Below are 6,499 nucleotides of genomic sequence, written 5' to 3'. Positions count from 1 at the left end.
AGAAATCAATTAAGATAAACCACTTTGCATAAAAATTTAGGCAAAACAGTTCTGAACAACATATCGTATAATAAGTTATTCATATATCAAACATAAATAAATGACTCCACCGTACAAAAGTGCCAAATGGTAACTCATACATTCATGCAGTAACATATAAACAACTAAAAACTATATATCACTTTAAGAATATAAACAGAAACAGCCAAGAGATAAAAGTACCATTTATGACTGGTTCCACTCATAAGCTTCAAGCAACAATGATTTATCTCTCCTTGCTCTAACATCTACTAAGAGTACAGAAGTGCAACATTAGTAGCAGATATCAAATGCAAACATTAATAAACCTTGATCCATCCATTCATCAAAAACCCCCTCCGAGGGTGCAAAAGTGCATGTTGTGAGGACAAGTTTTTTGACAAATTTCTGGACCCTTCTCCTAATGCCTGAGAAGGGTTTAAATACTGCTAACTAATTAACTTAATTACATAAATTTAGGATATGGTTTTAAATGACCGCCCTTCTGCTAAAGCAAAACTATTTCTAAAAATTGAATCTAATCCCTAACCATTTCTGTATTTGCTCCTTAGTGCTGCAAGCATGCAACATTCGCCTGGGAAGAGACAGCTGGTCGCCTTCTGCTTTCGTTTGAGCTATGAAAATAGAAATAACAAGCACTGGCACCACTTTCTGGTAAACTAGAAGATATTTTCGAGAATCTTCCTCTGGCTGGGTGTATTCACTGCGTGTATACTTGGTAATAACCCAAATTTCTCTCAAACTGATTCTGCTTTTGCTATTTCGGTTTCCGGCCTTGCGAATGACTGAACAAGTTAGGGATTTTGCTCTCTGAACAATTTTCTGCATCGAAAACTGCCTCTGTTCTTTGTTCCGGGCTTTTCTGGTGTGTTTTCCTTCTTTAGCCCCTTTTTTTTCTTTTTGCTTTACCCAACATAAGCTTCAGGATCTTTTGTAAACATGCTACTTTTGTGCGCTTTTGACTCTGGGCGTTGGATGGCCTATTGACATCAGCATCTGTTGAGTGATACTCTGGAATCTATGGTCCTGTTGCATGCGGCATCCATTTATGAAGGCATCTCTTCTCTGTTCTCCAAGCATTTGATGCTTTCCCCTTTTCCTTAGATGTTTCCTACACATTGCTTCATGTTATTTCCTGTCTTACAGTTTACACAAATGAAAAGAGTAATGATAATAAAGATTGACATGAAAGCTTTAAGCTCTTATGAATGCATAATCATGACACCCATAACTAACTGACTCTTCGAAAAACACAAAACTGTCCTTCTTGAATAATTTGGCGTACATTCATTAATTTCTTTTAAGGCGCGCGCCCAATTTTGGTTTACGGACAACTTTCCTTGAATACTGCGTCGAGGAAAATTTGCGATGGGTGATTTCTGCGACTCGCATCGCAGCATCGCGGATCGCGTCGTCAAGATGTGTCATCGTAGAAATTTATGATCGCATTTATCGCAAATCGCATTCATCGCAGATCGCATTCATCGCAGATCGCAGATCGCGCTTACTCATTCAATCATTGTGTGCTGCTTACGCGATGTTGCGATATGCGACGTCGCATATCGGCCGTCGGAGATTTCTTAAGATTTTTCTTTTAAGAGCACTTCATAATGTATGCGATGCGATGAATTTTGCGTCGCTTCTTCGCAGTTTATTATGCTCATAAGAAAATGTTTTATTCTCTTCTTGCGATGCGATACAGTTTTAAGGAGTTGAATACAAAAATTTTCAAAAAATGTTTTTTGGATTTTTTATTAAGGGTCCCCATTTGTTTGGTGTTATTGCTAATACCAAACAAAGAGGGGGGTTGTTGGTGGCCACAACACCTTGCAACAATTTTATTGCAAGTAGATGAGGAAGGCTCAGAGCAACCAGTGGCATTTTTCAGCAAAACATTAAGGGATGCTGAGCTGAGGTATGATATTATTGAGAAACAAGCATATGCTCTTGTCAAATCTTTGAAAGCTTTCAGAGTCTACATTCTGCATTCCAAGATAATTGCATATGTACCCTCTGCTTCAATAAAAGATGTCCTAACACAGCCTGATGCTGATGGAAGAAGGGCTAGATGGATTGCAAAGTTGATCGAATTTAATATAGAATTGAAGCCCACCAAGCTTGTCAGAGGTCAGGGCCTTGCCAGACTATTAGCTGAAGAAAATTGCAGAACATTGGACATGAACCTTATGTGCTCGAATTTAGAAAATGGTCAAACAGAAGAAGAGGAAGCAGCTGAATCAGGGGAAAAGCAGTCATTGGCAGAAAATCTTGCCTCTTGTGATTGGTATTCTGCAATAGCCAATTTCTTGCTGAAATTAGAAATCCCTCTAGGCTTAAGCACAAGTCAAGCCAGAATGATTAAACTCAGGGCAGCAAAATATTGTATTAATGAAAATCTGCTCTACTGGAGGGACCCCTCTGGAATTCTTCTAAGGTGTCTGGACAAAGAACAATCAATGGAGGTTATGCAGCAATTTCATTCCAGCATGTGTGGAGGGCACCATTATTGGAAGACTACAGCCCATAAAATCCTCAGAGCTGGATATTATTGGCCCTCCTTATTTTCTGATGTATTTTCATTTGTTAAATCTTGTGACAGGTGCCAAAGATTTGAAGGAAACAACAATTGAAGTCCCTATCCTTAAAACCAATACATGCAAAGGGACCGTTTCAGCAGTGGGGCTTGGATTTCATTGGAGAGATCAATCCACATTCCAATGGCCAACATAGATGGATATTAGTAGCCACTGATTATTTTACCAAGTGGATTGAAGCAATCCCTACCAGGAAGGTTGATCATAATGTGGTCATGAAGTTTTTAATTGAAAATATCTTTACCAGATTTGGTTGTCCACATAAATTAGTCACAGATAATGCAACAGCCTTCAGGGCAAAAGAATTGGTGGAAATGTGTGATTCAATGGGTATTAAACTGGTTCATTCCACCTCATACTATCCTCAAGGCAATGGTCTAGCAGAATCCTCTAACAAAAGCCTGATAAGGATAATCCAAAAGCTGTTAGAGGAAAACAAAAAGAATTGGGATTCTAAGCTCAAGTATGCACTGTGGGCTGACAGAGTGACCATTAATAAATCCACAGGGAATTCTCCTTTCAAGCTGGTATATGGTACTGAGGCTATATTCCCAATTCAGTTAGCTCTCCCTGTGCGAAGTTCCTACAACCAAAAAAAAATGAGGAAGAAGACATGGGATGAAGGATCACTAATTTAGCAGAGGTACATCAGATTAGAGAACAGCTAGTTGAAAAGTCTGCAGCACATCAGAAAAAGATCAAGGAAGTTTTTGACAGAAGGACAAAGGCAGATAATTTTTAGGTTGGAGATTTGGTCCTTAAATGGGATGCACTAAAAGAAAAGAAAGGAAATCATGGGAAATTTGATGCTTTCTGGACATGGCCTTTTATTATTTCTCAGATCCAAGGGAACAATATCTTCCTGCTAAAAAGTATGGGAGGAGAAACAGTTTTTGATGGCCCAATTAATGGGCGCTTTCTAAAAATTTATGTGGTTTAAGGTCTTTGGCCTTAAAATTGTAAATATGTCGTTTTATCAGTTTTAGTGTAAGCTTAGTAGACTCCATGCCCAATGGAACACTAGGAATTTTGCTAATTGGTTTTCATCGGAAAGGCATTGATCTGCAAGTTCTTGAGACCTCACAGGGAGGATCTCATCCCCAGAAGGAGCCAGTGTTAGCTCTGCTATACAACAATGATTCTCTAAGGTCAGAGACAGGCTTGCTCTGCTCGGTTGTCTTCAAAGGAAAGCTCACATTTGGTCATTTGCTCCTTTTTCCTCTTCCCGTTCACCCCTAAAACCTCTCCATTCCCCGAATAAACCCTCCGAAATCTGACAAAGCCCCTTTTTAGCCCTAGCCCTTAAGCGCGAAGCGCAAGCCTTCCATAAGACCCGACCATATAACTTGGCGCTTTCATAACTCATCGCATTTAATCACAGTCGTTGATCGCCACGCCTCGATCTAATGGTCTCTGCCACCTTCCTCGCTCGTTAACCCGTTATCTCTTTCACCGTCCGATCGTTCCTACCGCACGATCCAACGTCATTCGCTTTCCCTACGGCCGAAACTTACACATGCCTATGGGGAAGCGGTTTCCCTCCCATCACATTTGCCATGCGTTGTACGCTTATTGCATCGCTCCCCCACGTATGTTTAGCACCTACCTCCGAAAAGCTGTGTGGGCAATACTGCTTACCACCTAAACTCGCTCTCCCCACCCGATAAACTCCATGCAGCTTCCGCGCCCAACGACCGTTGGATATCCCCGCCCGAAATCCAACGGCCCACGATCACCCTGCTCTCATATCTCCTAACATCTCCTGTAAACCGATATCTGCCATCCATCTGCAAGATCCAACAGCTCATAATCATTTGTGCCTCTGTTTCCTCCCGACGCCTCCCACCGAGAGATCTCTGTCATCCGTCTGTTCCATCCAACGGCTAGTATTGCTCTCCTGACCAGATCATCCACCCGCCATGTAATCCTCACCCCTGGTCATGCCGTGCACCCGAAGGACAAAAGTGGCCATCTATCAGTGTCTAGCGCATTACTACTTCAACTACTGTATTCAATGCATTTTGTACCTGAGAGGAAGAAGGACGACGCCAAAGAAGAAACTTACATTCAGCAGTTAAGGAATTTCATCCTTTACGACACTTCACCTACTCGAGGAGTACAACAGAGTACCAGAGAATGTCAAATTCATTCATTGAAGCAGCAGATCATAGCAGAGGCCCATTTTAGATAGTTAATGTGGTTGGTGGTCCATTATGACCCCTCCACGCATAGAATAGCAGAGCATTTTTGTAAACAAACTCTATATATACCCAGAACACAGATGTAATCAAGGTTGATGGTTGTTGTTTTGATGTAAGGTTCAACTTCTGGAGACTGTAACTACTTTGATACTTGCAGCATCTGGTCTTCATTTCCGGCTAATACAAGCTTCTTTTGCTGTTAATTGCTCACTTTGCATTCCTGCTCTATTCTAGGCTATGCCTGTTATGCATTTATTCATGTGCTCTTGATATTTAGCATTAGAGGGGTTGTCATCCCACCTTTGCTTTGAAGTCTAGTATGTATCGTTGAATGTGTTACGCAGGTTTCTGTTTACTTAGTGCCAGAGAGCTATCATCTTGTCTGTGCATTGGGAAATAGATTTGCAGACCTTCTTACTGGTTGTAGCCGACCATCACATGGTCTTGTGCATCTGCTGGTGTGGTCAGTATTCTCCATGTTCACCTAATCCTCAAACTATGAGTAATTGGTGGTCTAAAGCCTTGTATTCTGGGGGTGTTCACCCATGTCTGGAGTTAAGCATAGTAGAAGTGGTTATCTGGCTTGGACAAGCATCATTCCTTCCATTCAACCATTTCCAACATTTTTGTTGAGTTTGTAATGTTCCCAAGCATCTTTGAGATACAACCTAGGAGAGTTTCTTGGGGTGATAACACCACCGTTACTCCTTGCAATCTTCCCATGGGTAGGATCTTTTGTTGGTTCGCCATTCGCATTTGAATAGGAGACCACTACAACGCGGGTCCACCCATGTGTTCCCATGTCTACTTCGGAAATACATTCGTGTCTGATCCTATATATAGAATTAATTGAACCATTTCATACTCCTCGATTTGCACAGTCAATCTCATTTCCCTTCCTATTCGTGACATATGTTTCCCAAGATTCCATACTATGCGTGGTTCTCCTGACCCACCACACCTAATGATAAGTTCCTGCAGTCCTTTCACAACCTTGTTGTTGTGCAAAAACTTCATACATGTCTCCAGAAAGGTAATGAGCATTGAAGGATCCACCTCCGATTCTACTTGATCCTTACTACCTGAAGTGGAGGCCTCCATGAAGCTCTTCTTAGCTTCCATGAATGTCTCCTTCGTGTGCTCCAAATCAAATTCAGGTTCCTTTGTAAGAGTCTTGTGAACCCACACACTTTCTTCAGGCTACTTACCTTTGTCATCTCCTATTGTGATACCACTTCGAAGCACGATGTTTACATTCGGGTCCTCTTCACACGGCTTAGACCTCATCACTTGTAGGTTCTGAGTGGGGGGAGGCTGGAGTATTCCTTTATCATGCAACCTCGCTATCAGTGTAGGGCAGTCCACTGTCTCATGATCAAATTGGTTACAATATAAACATGATGCTCTCGTCATATTTGTACAATCGCGGGCATAATTCCTTGGCCCTCCGCAATTGTAATAAATCAACTATCTGTGACGCCTTCCTGGTCCCATTCTACCTCGACCTCATCCGTGCCCTTGAAATCCAGTGCACGCCATCCCTGCATTTTGATCGAGGACTCACGTTTCGGTCTGCACCATATAGGTAGGGGTCCAATCCATTATCACTTCAAAACTTCTTCAGGTGCGCTCATCATGGCCTACCGACCTGCAGAAATTACAGAA

This window comes from Pinus tabuliformis, chromosome 8 (assembly GCF_031772625.1).
Source record: "Pinus tabuliformis cultivar Carrire ecotype Pingquan chromosome 8, CPIR1, whole genome shotgun sequence".
Taxonomy (NCBI): domain Eukaryota; kingdom Viridiplantae; phylum Streptophyta; class Pinopsida; order Pinales; family Pinaceae; genus Pinus; species Pinus tabuliformis.
Note: the sequence above shows the minus strand (reverse complement) of the source record.